This window comes from Triticum dicoccoides, chromosome 3B, assembly GCF_002162155.2.
Source record: "Triticum dicoccoides isolate Atlit2015 ecotype Zavitan chromosome 3B, WEW_v2.0, whole genome shotgun sequence".
Lineage (NCBI taxonomy): Eukaryota > Viridiplantae > Streptophyta > Magnoliopsida > Poales > Poaceae > Triticum > Triticum dicoccoides.
This window is the reverse complement of record NC_041385.1, coordinates 164,783,117-164,794,934: the sequence shown is the minus strand read 5'-3', so window position 1 is coordinate 164,794,934 and position 11,818 is coordinate 164,783,117.

The window sequence follows — 11,818 nt, the reverse complement described above, 5'->3', positions numbered from 1 at the left end:
AAGTGAATGCGGCAGTCTCTAAAGCATAGCCCCAAAAAGAAAGCGGTAAATCGGTAAGAGACATCATAGATCGCACCATATCTAACAGAGTGCGATTACGATGTTCGGACACACCATTACGCTGAGGTGTTCCAGGCGGCGTGAGTTGTGAAACTATTCCACATTTTCTTAAGTGTGCCCCAAACTCGTGACTCAAGTATTCTCCTCCACGATCTGATCGCAGAAACTTGATTTTCCTGTCACGTTGATTTTCAACCTCACTCTGAAATTCCTTGAACTTTTCAAAGGTTTTAGACTTGTGTTTCATTAAGTAGATATACCCATACCTATTTAAATCATCAGTGAGAGTGAGAACATAACGATAGCCACCGCGAGCCTCAACACTCATCGGACCGCACACATCAGTATGTATGATTTCCAATAAGTCGGTTGCTCGCTCCATTGTTCCTGAGAACGGAGTCTTGGTCATTTTACCCATAAGGCATGGTTCGCACGTGTCAAATGATTCATAATCAAGAGACTCTAAAAGCCCATCATCATGGAGCTTCTTCATGCGATTGACACCTATGTGACCAAGGCGGCAGTGCCACAAGTATGTGGGACTATCATTATCAACCTTACTTCTTTTGGTACTCACATTATGAACATGTGTAGCATCACGTTCGAGATTCATAAAGAATAAACCATTCACCATAGGAGCATGACCATAAAACATATCTCTCATAAAATGGAACAACCATTATTCTCAGATTTAAAAGAGTAGCCATCTCGAATTAAATGAGATCCCGATACAATGTTCATGCTCAAAGCTGGCACTAAATAACAATTATTAAGGTTTAAAACTAATCCCGAAGGGAGATGCAGAGGTAGCGTGCCGACGGCGATCACATTGACCTTGGAACCATTCCCGACGCGCATCGTCACCTCGTCCTTTGCCAGTTTCCGCTTATTCCGCAGCCCCTGCTTTGAGTTACAAATGTGAGCAACTGCACCGGTATCAAATACCCAGGAGCCACTACGGGCACTAGTAAGGTACACATCAATTACATGTATATCACATATACCTTTTGTTTTGTCGGCCTTCTTATCCGCTAAGTACTTAGGGCAGTTCCGCTTCCAGTGACCGCTTCCCTTGCAATAAAAGCACTCAGTCTCGGGCTTGGGTCCATTCTTTGGCTTCTTCCCGGCAGCTTGCTTGCCGGGCGCGGCAACCTCCTTGTCGTCCTTCTTGAAGTTCTTTTTACCCTTGCCTTTCTTGAACTTAGTGGTTTTATTGACCATCAACACTTGATGTTCCTTCCTGACTTCTACCTCTGCTGATTTCAGCATAGCAAATACTTCAGGAATGGTCTTTTCCATCCCCTGCATATTGAAGTTCATCACAAAGCTCTTGTAGCTTGGTGGAAGCGACTGGAGGATTCTGTCAATGACCGCATCATCCGGGAGATTAACTCCCAGCTGAGTCAAGCGGTTATGCAACCCAGACATAGTGAGTATGTGCTCACTGACAGAACTGTTTTCCTCCATCTTACAGCTGAAAAATTTGTCGGAGACTTCATATCTCTCGACCCGGGCATGAGCTTGGAAAACCATTTTCAGCTCTTCGAACATCTCATATGCTCCATGTCTCTCAAAACGCTTTTGGAGCCCCGGCTCTAGGCTGTAAAGCATGCCGCATTGAACGAGGGAGTAGTCATCGAAACGTGCCTGCCAAGCGTTCATAACATCTTGTTCTGCAGGGAGAACGGGTGCGTCACCAAGCGGTGCTTGTAGGACATAATCTTTCTTGGCAGCTATGAGGATGATCCTCAGGTTCCGGACCCAGTCCGTATAGTTGCTGCCATCGTCTTTCAGCTTAGTTTTCTCTAGGAACGCGTTGAAGTTGAGGACTACATTGGCCATTTGATCTACGAGACATATTGCAAAGATTTTAGACTAAGTTCATGATAATTAAGTTCAACTAATCAAATTATTAGTGAACTCCCACTTAGATTAGACATCCCTCTAGTCATCTAAGTATTACATGATCCGAGTTAAACTAGACCGTGTCCGATCATCACGTGAGACGGACTAGTCAACATCGGTGAACATCTTCATGTTGATCGTATCTTCTATACGACTCATGCTCGACCTTTCGGTCTTCTGTGTTCCGAGGCCATGTCTGTACATGCTAGGCTCGTCAAGTTAACCTAAGTGTTTGCATGTGTAAATCTGTCTTACACCCGTTGTATGTGAACGTCTGAATAAAACACCCGATCATCACGTGGTGTTTTGAAACAACGAACTGTCGCAACGGTGCATAGTTAGGGGGAACACTTCTTGAATTTATTGTGAGGGATCATCTTATTTACTACCGTCGTTCTAAGTAAACAAGATGCAAAACATGATAAACATCACATGCAATCAAATAATAAACGTGACATGATATGGCCAATATCACATAGCTCCTTTGATCTCCATCTTGGGGCTCCATGATCATCTTGTCACCGGCTTGACACCATGATCTCCATCATCATGATCTCCATCATCGTGTCTCCATGAAGTTGCTCGCCAACTATTACTTCTACTACTATGGCTAACGCGTTTAGCAATAAAGTAAAGTAATTTACATGGCGTTTCTTGATGACACGCAGGTCATATAAAAAAATAAAGACAACTCCTATGGCTCCTGCCGGTTGTCATACTCATCGACATGCAAGTCGTGATTCCTATTACAATAGCATGAACATCTCATACATCACATATAGATCATTCATCATTCATCACAACTTTGGCCATATCATATCACAAACCACTTGCTGCAAAAACAAGTTAGACGTCCTCTAATTGTTGTTGCAAGTTTTTTTACGTGGCTGAATTAGGGTTCTAGCAAGAACGTCTTCTTACCTACGTTAAAGCTACAACGTGATTTATCAACTTCTATTTACCCTTCATAAGGACCCTGTTCATCGATTCCGCTCCAACTAAAGTAGGAGAGACAGACACCCGCCAGCCACCTTATGCAACTAGTGCATGTTAGTCGGTGGAACCGGTCTCACGTAAGCGTACGTGTAAGGTTGGTCCGGGCCGCTTCATCCCACAATACCGCTGAAGCAAGAAAGGACTAGTAACGGCAAGAAAGTTGACAAATCTACGCCCACAACAAATTGTGTTCTACTCGCGCAAGAAGAACTACGCATAGACCTAGCTCTGATACCACTGTTGGTGAACGTTGCAGAAAACAAAAAATTTCCTACTCGTTTCACCAAGATCATCTAGGAGTTCATCTAGCAACGAGTGATTAGATGCATCTACATACCTTTGTAGATCGCGAGCGGAAGCGTTCAAAAGAACGGTGATGATGTAGTCGTACTCGACGTGATCCAAATCACCGATGACCAGCGCCGAACGGACGGCACCTCCGCGTTCAACACATGTACGGGACGGGAGACGTCTCCTCCTTCTTGATCCAGCAAGGGGGAAGGAGAGGTTGATGAAGATCCAGCAGCACGACGGCGTGGTGGTGGATGCAGGGCGTCACAGCAGCAGGGCTTCACCGAGACTACGAGGGAGAGACGTAACGGGGGGAGATGGAGGCGCCAGGGGCTGGTGTGTGAAGTCCCTCCTCTCCCCCACTATATATAGGGGTGCCAAGGGGGGCTGGTGCGCAGCCTAGGAGATCTGATCTCCTAGGTGCGGCGGCCAGGGGAGGGTTTCCCTCCCCCCCAAGGCACCTCGGGGTGCCTTCCACCACTAGGACTCCTCCTAGGGGGAAACCCTAGGCGCATGGGCCTATAGGGGCTGGTGCCCTTGGCCCATCTAGGCCAAGGCGCACCCCCTACAGCCCATGTGGCCCCCCGGGACAGGTGGCCCCACCCGGTGGACCCCCGGGACCCTTCCGGTGGTCCCGGTACAATACCGATAACCCCGAAACTTGTCTCGATGCCCGAAACATCACTTCCTATATATAATTCTTTACCTCCGGACCATTCCGGAACTCCTCGTGACGTCCGGGATCTCATCCGGGACTCCGAACAACATTCGGGTTTCTGCATATACATATCTTCATAACCCTAGCGTCACCGAACCTTAAGTGTGTAGACCCTACGGGTTCGGGAGACGAGCAGACATGACCGAGACGACTCTCCGGTCAATAACCAACAGCGGGATCTGGATACCCATGTTGGCTCCCACATGCTCCACGATGATCTCATCGGATGAACCACGATGTCGAGGATTTAATCAATCCCGTACGCTATTCCCTTTGTCTATCGATATGTTACTTGCCCGAGATTCAATCGTCGGTATCCCAATACCTCGTTCAATCTCATTACCGGCAAGTCACTTTACTCGTACCGTAATGCATGATCCCGTGACCAGACACATGGTCACTTTGAGCTCATTATGATGATGTATTACCGAGTGGGCCCAGTGATACCTCTCCGTCATACGGAGTGACAAATCCCAGTCTTGATCCATGTCACCCAACAGACACTTTCGGAGATACCCGTAGTCTACCTTTATAGTCACCCAGTTACGTTGTGACGTTTGGCATACCTAAAGCACTCCTACGGTATCCGGGAGTTACGCGACCTCATGGTCTAAGGAAAAGATACTTGACATTGGAAAACTCTAGCAAACGAACTATACGATCTTGTGCTATGTTTAGGATTGGGTCTTGTCCATCACATCATTCTCCTAATGATGTGATCTCGTTATCAATGACATCCAGTGTCCATAGTCAGGAAACCATGACTATCTGTTGATCAACGAGCTAGTCAACTAGAGGCTCACCAGGGACATGTTGATGTCTGTTATTCACACATGTATTACGATTTCCTGATAACACAATTATAGCATGAATAAAGACAATTATCATGAACAAGGAAATATAATAATAATGCTTTTATTATTGCCTCTAGGGCATATTTCCAACACTTTTACCATCACTTCGTCTCTTCCCAAGACAGCGACACCACCCAGCCAATCACCACCACCGCTTGCGGCTTGCCTACACAAAATCATATGAGAAATCCCCACGGCGGTGCTGTAAGATCACCTTGCCGACCTCGACAGTGACCGACTGGTCTGAGATCTAAGCTAGCCGCTCTCTGTAGAAACCAATAGAAGTAGGCATGTGACTCAGATTTGTTCTTTGGTGTGCATGTGTTTCTTGCTGCCCACCAGCTCTTGTCTACAACTCGCCTATATCTGTACCAGCTCTTGGTCTACAACTCGCCTATCTCTATGCTCGAGAATCTGGAGTGTAGTAGTTAAAAAAAAGACCAACTTTATACTCATTTGATAATTCAACGTGCATGGGCATGCACCGGATGGAATTCACGCTCTATGTAAAATCTGGAGTGTAATGACCGTGGTTGATGAATGAAAGTCTTATTTCCGCAAAAAAAGAAGTTAAAGGTGAATATATTCCTCATGTGTAGAGTACAAACAGAGCATATAGTGGTGACCTAGTTTCTTTTGATTGAGGTGAATACATGCCAGTACTAAAATCTTCTAATTTCTTTTGATTGAATCCAAGTTGTCTCTTTTCTTTCGATTCAGCAAAGCTAGTTCGAATAAATAGGATTGTCTATATCTTAACTCCTTTGCCAATTAAGCTTCAAAATTGCAGTCTGATTCAGAAACAATCGAACGATTTTGTCGTTAACTCCAGGAGATTCTCGTTAGATCTTAGGAACGCTGCAAGCCATCATATCATATAAGAATAAGATCGACAATTGATATGGACAGATCTTACTACAATCATATTACTACTACTCGCACACTGATATGGACAGATCATACAAGATCGAAGGTACGTAAGACAAGGTCCTCTAGATTACGAAAAACTGTTTGCTTCGCCTCATGTGAGACGGACCCCGAGCTATTCTTCAATGGCGCACCGCGCGCACATATTTGGCAGCGAAGTAACTCGTTATCCTAAGGACGTCCCCATCAAGCCCGTCGACAGCGTCACCCTTTTCCATCTCCCCGGCTGGACCTCGCCGAGTTTCCACCGTCGACGGCCTGCCGCCGCCGCATTCTGCTGCACGAAGGAGATCAACGACGGTTTAGACGTGCACGGGTGCAGCAGAGCAGATCGACCGACGGATCGGTTGACAACACGTACCGTCGCAGGCCGCGTGGCCGTGGTGGGGGGCGGCGGCGCTCGAGGTGCCCTGCGCCTCGCATTCGCAGGGCGAGACGGCGCTCGTGGCGCTGGTGCCGATCTCCTCCTCCGGACGAACGAGGAGCCAGCCGTCCAAGCTGGGCGAGGGAGCCAACGGCGGCCTGCAGCGCTGCCGGCTCGACTCCTTGCACTTGCAGTAGGCGATCGCGCTCGCGACGGCCTCCTCCCTCGCCCGGGCGGTGCCGTCCTCGCCGGCGGCGACCCTCCCGTCCGGCTTCGTCGCCCGGCCCTTCCGTCTCCCGCGCCCATCTGGCCGCTCGTCCGCAGCACCGGCGCGCCGCAGATTTCTGGCGAACCTGCGCAGGCACCGCCTTAGCGCGTGGCTCTTCCGTGCGGCCGTGTCACCGCCCTCCCTCACCAGTGAGCGCGCGCTGTTCGACGAGCTGCTTCGGGCGCCGAGCAAGGAGGAGGATGTGGACGACCTCGACGCCGGGGAGGAGCCCGGGTCGGAGGCCACCTTAGCGTCGCCAGGGCCGAACGCCGGTGACGAGGAGCTGCCCTGCTCAACGCTCAAAGCGCCGTCCGTGGTCGCTGCCGTCGCCACGGCCGGCGCCATCGCCGCCCACACGGCGCACGGGAACATCCACGCCATGACGACCTGGAAGAAATGCATGGTGATCAGGAGCACTGGGGTTTGCTTGTAGGCCCTTGTGCACGTAGTACGTCCATGTATATATATACACGTCGCGATTGCGATCGCGTTCGCCTCCGACTCCGGCGGTGGTTGCAGGGGGGGGGGCACGGCGGCGTCTGCGGGCGCGTGATTTCCGAAATCCGAGATGCCACAGCGAGATTGCCAAAATCCTGTGGCTAATCTATGGAATACTCCGGCGGTTCCTTCCATATACGTAGGGAATACTAATTACTGCATGGTTTAATTACTCGATCGCTGATTTATCGGATGAGCTAGTAATGCGGACGGATCGCTGATTTATTACCATATTCGATATTTTCCGAGTTATGGCCTTACCATACCTGGATTGATAGCCTTTGGGGTAATTTAAATTTATTACCATATAATTACCATATTCAAAATTTCCTGAGTTATGACCTTACCATACCTGGATTGATTTATTACTATACGTGGATTAATTATGATTTATTACTATATGATTTATTACTATATGTGGATAGCCTTACCATACCTGGTGGTAATTTAAATTTATTACCATATTCGATATTTCCCGAGTTATGGCCTTACCATATCTGGATTGATAGCCTTTGGGGTAATTTAAATTTATTACCATATAATTGCCATATTCAAAATTTCTTGAGTTATGACCTTACCATACCTGGATTGATTTATTACTATACGTGGATTAATTATGATTGATTACCATAAATACGTTGGGTATTGCCTGTCAGACGAGAAAAGAGAAAAACCGGTGGGAGAAGCTGGTGGGAGGTGGGACGAAGAAAAACCGGTTGAAAATAAACCGGTTGACCGAAATCCATTTTTTTCGGCCGAAAATCAAAACACAGCCTTGCAGTAGGCGATCGCGCTCGCGACGGCCTCCTCCCTCGCCCGGGCGGTGCCGTCCTCGCCGGCGGCGACCCTCCCGTCTGGCTTCGTCGCCCGGCCCTTCCATCTCCCGCGCCTGTCTGGCCGCTCGTCCGCAGCACCGGCGCACTGCAGATTTCTGGCAAACCTGCGCAGGCACCGCCTTAGCACGTGGCCCTTCCGTGCGGCCGTGTCACCGCCCTCCCTCACCGGTGAGCACGCGCTGTTCGACGAGCTGCTTCGTGCGCCGAGCAAGGAGGAGGAGGTGGACGACCTCGACGCCGGGGAGGAGCCCGGGTCGGAGGCCACCTTAGCGTCGCCAGGGCCGAACGCCGGCGACGAGGAGCTGCCCTGCTCAACGCTCGAAGCGCCATCCGTGGTTGCTGCCGTCGCCACGGCCGGCGCCATCGCCGCCCACACGGCGCACGGGAACATCCACGCCATGACGACCTGGAAGAAATGCATGGTGATCAGGAGCACTGGGGTTTGCTTGCAGGCCCTTGTGCACGTAGTACGTCCTTGTATATATATACACGTCGCGATTGCGATCGCGTTCGCCTCCGACTCCGGCGGTGGTTGCAGGGGGGGCACGGCGGCGTCTGCGGGCGCGTGATTTCCGAAATCCGAGATGCCACAGCGAGATTGCCAAAATCCTGTGGCTAATCTATGGAATACTCCGGCGGTTCCTTCCATATACGGAGGGAGTACTAATTACTGCACGGTTTAATTACTCGATCGCTGATTTATCGGATGAGCTAGTAATGCGGACGGATCGCTGATTTATTACCATATTCGATATTTTCCGAGTTATGGCCTTACCATACCTGGATTGATAGCCTTTGGGGTAATTTAAATTTATTACCATATAATTACCCTATTCAAAATTTCCTGAGTTATGACCTTACCATACCTGGATTGATATATTACTATACGTGGATTAATTATGATTTATTACTATATGATTTATTACTATACGTGGATAGCCTTACCATACCTGGTGGTAATTTAAATTTATTACCATATTCGATATTTTCCGAGTTATGGCCTTACCATACCTGGATTGATAGCCTTTGGGGTAATTTAAATTTATTACCATATAATTGCCATATTCAAAATTTCCTGAGTTATGACCTTACCATACCTGGATTGATTTATTACTATACGTGGATTAATTGTGATTGATTACCATAAATACGTTGGGTATTGCCGGTCAGACGAGAAAAGAGAAAAACCGGTGGGAGGGGCTGGTGGGAGGTGAGACGAAGAAAAACCGGTTGAAAATAAACCGGTTGAAAATAAACCGGTTGAAAATAAACCGGTTGAAAATAAACCGGCTGAAAGTGGAGGGGACTATTCAACCAATTCGTCCATTAGAAGTAGAGATAGTTGGGGAGATGTGCTGGCACTAACCAGGCCCGGATTAATGGATGTCCATTTCCGGCGACGAAACAGAGCCCCTGATTTCCACACCCACCAACCCTCCCCGAGTCATTGAGGCACACGAAGAATCACAGGTAAATTTCAATTTTGTTTCAGAAGTATACAATCTAAGTTGTTTTATAGGGTTATGCACGGGTAATATTTTTGTTATTTGTGTGTTTGGTAAATAAGGTTTAAAAAGGTGCTCTTAAATTAAAACACGTAAATATGAAGGCTCGTTAGGTGTGTCGGTACTGTTTATTACTACGGTTTAGTATTTTGGGCTCATGTAAAAACACATAATAGTAAATTAGGTATAACTAGCAAACATGCCCGTGCGTTGCAACGGGAGAAAAAAAAATGATGTGCTTCGCTGCGAAGCAAACGCCAATTATCATTAATCAGGCTATACATATAAAGGATAAGTTTGATGATGACAAAAATGATGGATCAATTAACAACATGATTCTTTGGGGCGATAGTTCGAAATTTATGACATAAAATTCAGTGAGATTTCTGGTGATGCGCATTCAGTGAGAGAAGATGTTCTCGACAACTATGACGACTATGAGTATCTATGATGAGTTTGTTAATCTTAAGATTTTATGGTGACTTTGTAAATCAAAGACGATGCTCTGAACGCATGCATCTATATTGTGTTAAAATAAAACCATCGTTCGCCTAGTTCGGAGAAGCTAACATGTCCGTGTAAATTCAGAGATTTGTATAAGTCCGTGATTAAAAAAAGAAAAGTTCCGCTATCACCTAAAAGAAATGTATACCGCAGTCAAAAACAAGCCGACTTGTCTAGAAGAAACAAGCCGCCTCGCTGGCGCTCCTCCAGCCGGATATGGATTGGTCGCTCGCAGGTTTGACTATCGTTCTCTTCCGACTCAGATCCACGACCCCTGGCCCTGGGACGCGCCGTCGCTGGCTGCCTGCGCCCACCACCGCCGGGGGGTATCCCCTCCCCCAGCTCCACCGCCATTGGATCGGCCGCTCCATCGGCCGGCCACATGCCATGGGCTACATACACGCGCGTCATGGGACGTCGCTCCCCCGCTCTCCACTCCCGTGCGCCAAGCCGCCAACGTCCTTCCCTCCCTCCCTGCATGGTCCGCCGCCTCCTCCGTCAGAGAAGGGCGCGTTCGCGACCGAGCGCCCAGCCGCCAACTCCTCTCGCCGGAGTCCATCGCGTCGCCGGAGGGAGCACCAGCGCCGCCGCCCTCTGTGCCTTCCTTTCCTCTTCCACCCCCCGCATGGCCCTCGTGTTCTTCGTCAGGCAGCGACGCGGTCGCGCCCGAGCGCCTAGCCGTCAGCTCGTCTCGATGGAGTCCGACTCGTCGGAGGAGGAGCACGAGCGCCGCCGGCTCCTCCCCCGCGGGCCATGGCGAGCTCGTACCACATCCGTGCGCCACCAGAAATCCAATCCGTCAGCTGGGCATCCATGTTGCTTTTTTAAATTTCAATCGCCTCTCCCTCTTTGATCCTCCCGGGTACCGAATGTGATGCATGGCATCTTTCCTTATCATATCTGACCCCTTGCTCTTTTGTTGGCTTGTTGATTCCGGAAACATCAAGTGTATTTTTTTTTGAGGGTACATCAAGTGTATATAAGTTGCTAGGATTTAGTATGAACGGGCAAGGTGGGACTTAATTAGAATCTCAAATTTTTTCATTCGCTGCAGTCGTGATGGAGGGTAGGGCAGTTCGTGAGGTACCGGCCTGTAACAAAACGTGACGCCCAACTGGGCTGCTGCGGACAGAATTTTAGACGCCAGTCGTTAATTAGTACCACTAACGTAAATTTAGTACCATCTTGGATATGTTTAAAATTCAAACTGAAAACGTAAAGTCACGGGAAGAAGCGTATTGTGACGGTGAACCCGACAAAGTCAATCCGTGCTTTATTATTAGGGAAAGATTTTGTGATTTGTTTGATTGAGAAAAGATGCTTAAAAAGTAATCCTCGGTTAAAAAAGTAGCAAATATGATGAGTTTTTTTACAGGAGCAAATATGATGGTTGGGTAGGTGTGTTGGTAGTGTTTACGACAACGGTGTAATTTTCATATGCGTTGTGGCATGCACCTCGTACGTCATGACAAGGGACTATTGTCTGGTGTTATTGTCGATATAAACACATAAATAGGATAGTTGGGAAATGTGTTGGCACTAACCAGACCTGGACCAATGAGCGTCTATTCCGGGCGATGAAACAGAGGCCCCAATTTTCAGCCCCTGGGCTGTTGAGACACATGAAGTATCGCAGGTAAATTGTGATTTTATTTCAAAAGTATACAATATAAGATGTTTAATGGTGTTATGCATTGGTGTTGTTTCTGTGATTTATTTGTTTGGGAAATGACGCTTAAAAATGTGATCCTAAATGAAAACACATAAATATGACGGTTTGCTAGGTGGGTCGGTAGTGTTTATGACTAAAGTTTAGTATTTTTGGCTCATGCAAAAACAAATAATAGTAACGTGGGCATAGTTTTGTGATTTGTTTGATTGAGAAAAGATGCTTAAAAAGTAATCATAAGATAAGAAAAGAGAGTAAGTATGACAGTTAGTTAGGTGCGTTGGAGTGTTTACAACCACGGTATAATTTACATATGCACTGGAATGCACCAGGCATGCCAGCGCAAGAGAACATTGTTCGGTGTTATTTCCTATATATACACATAAATATGATATAGTTGGGGAGATGCGCTGGCACTAACCA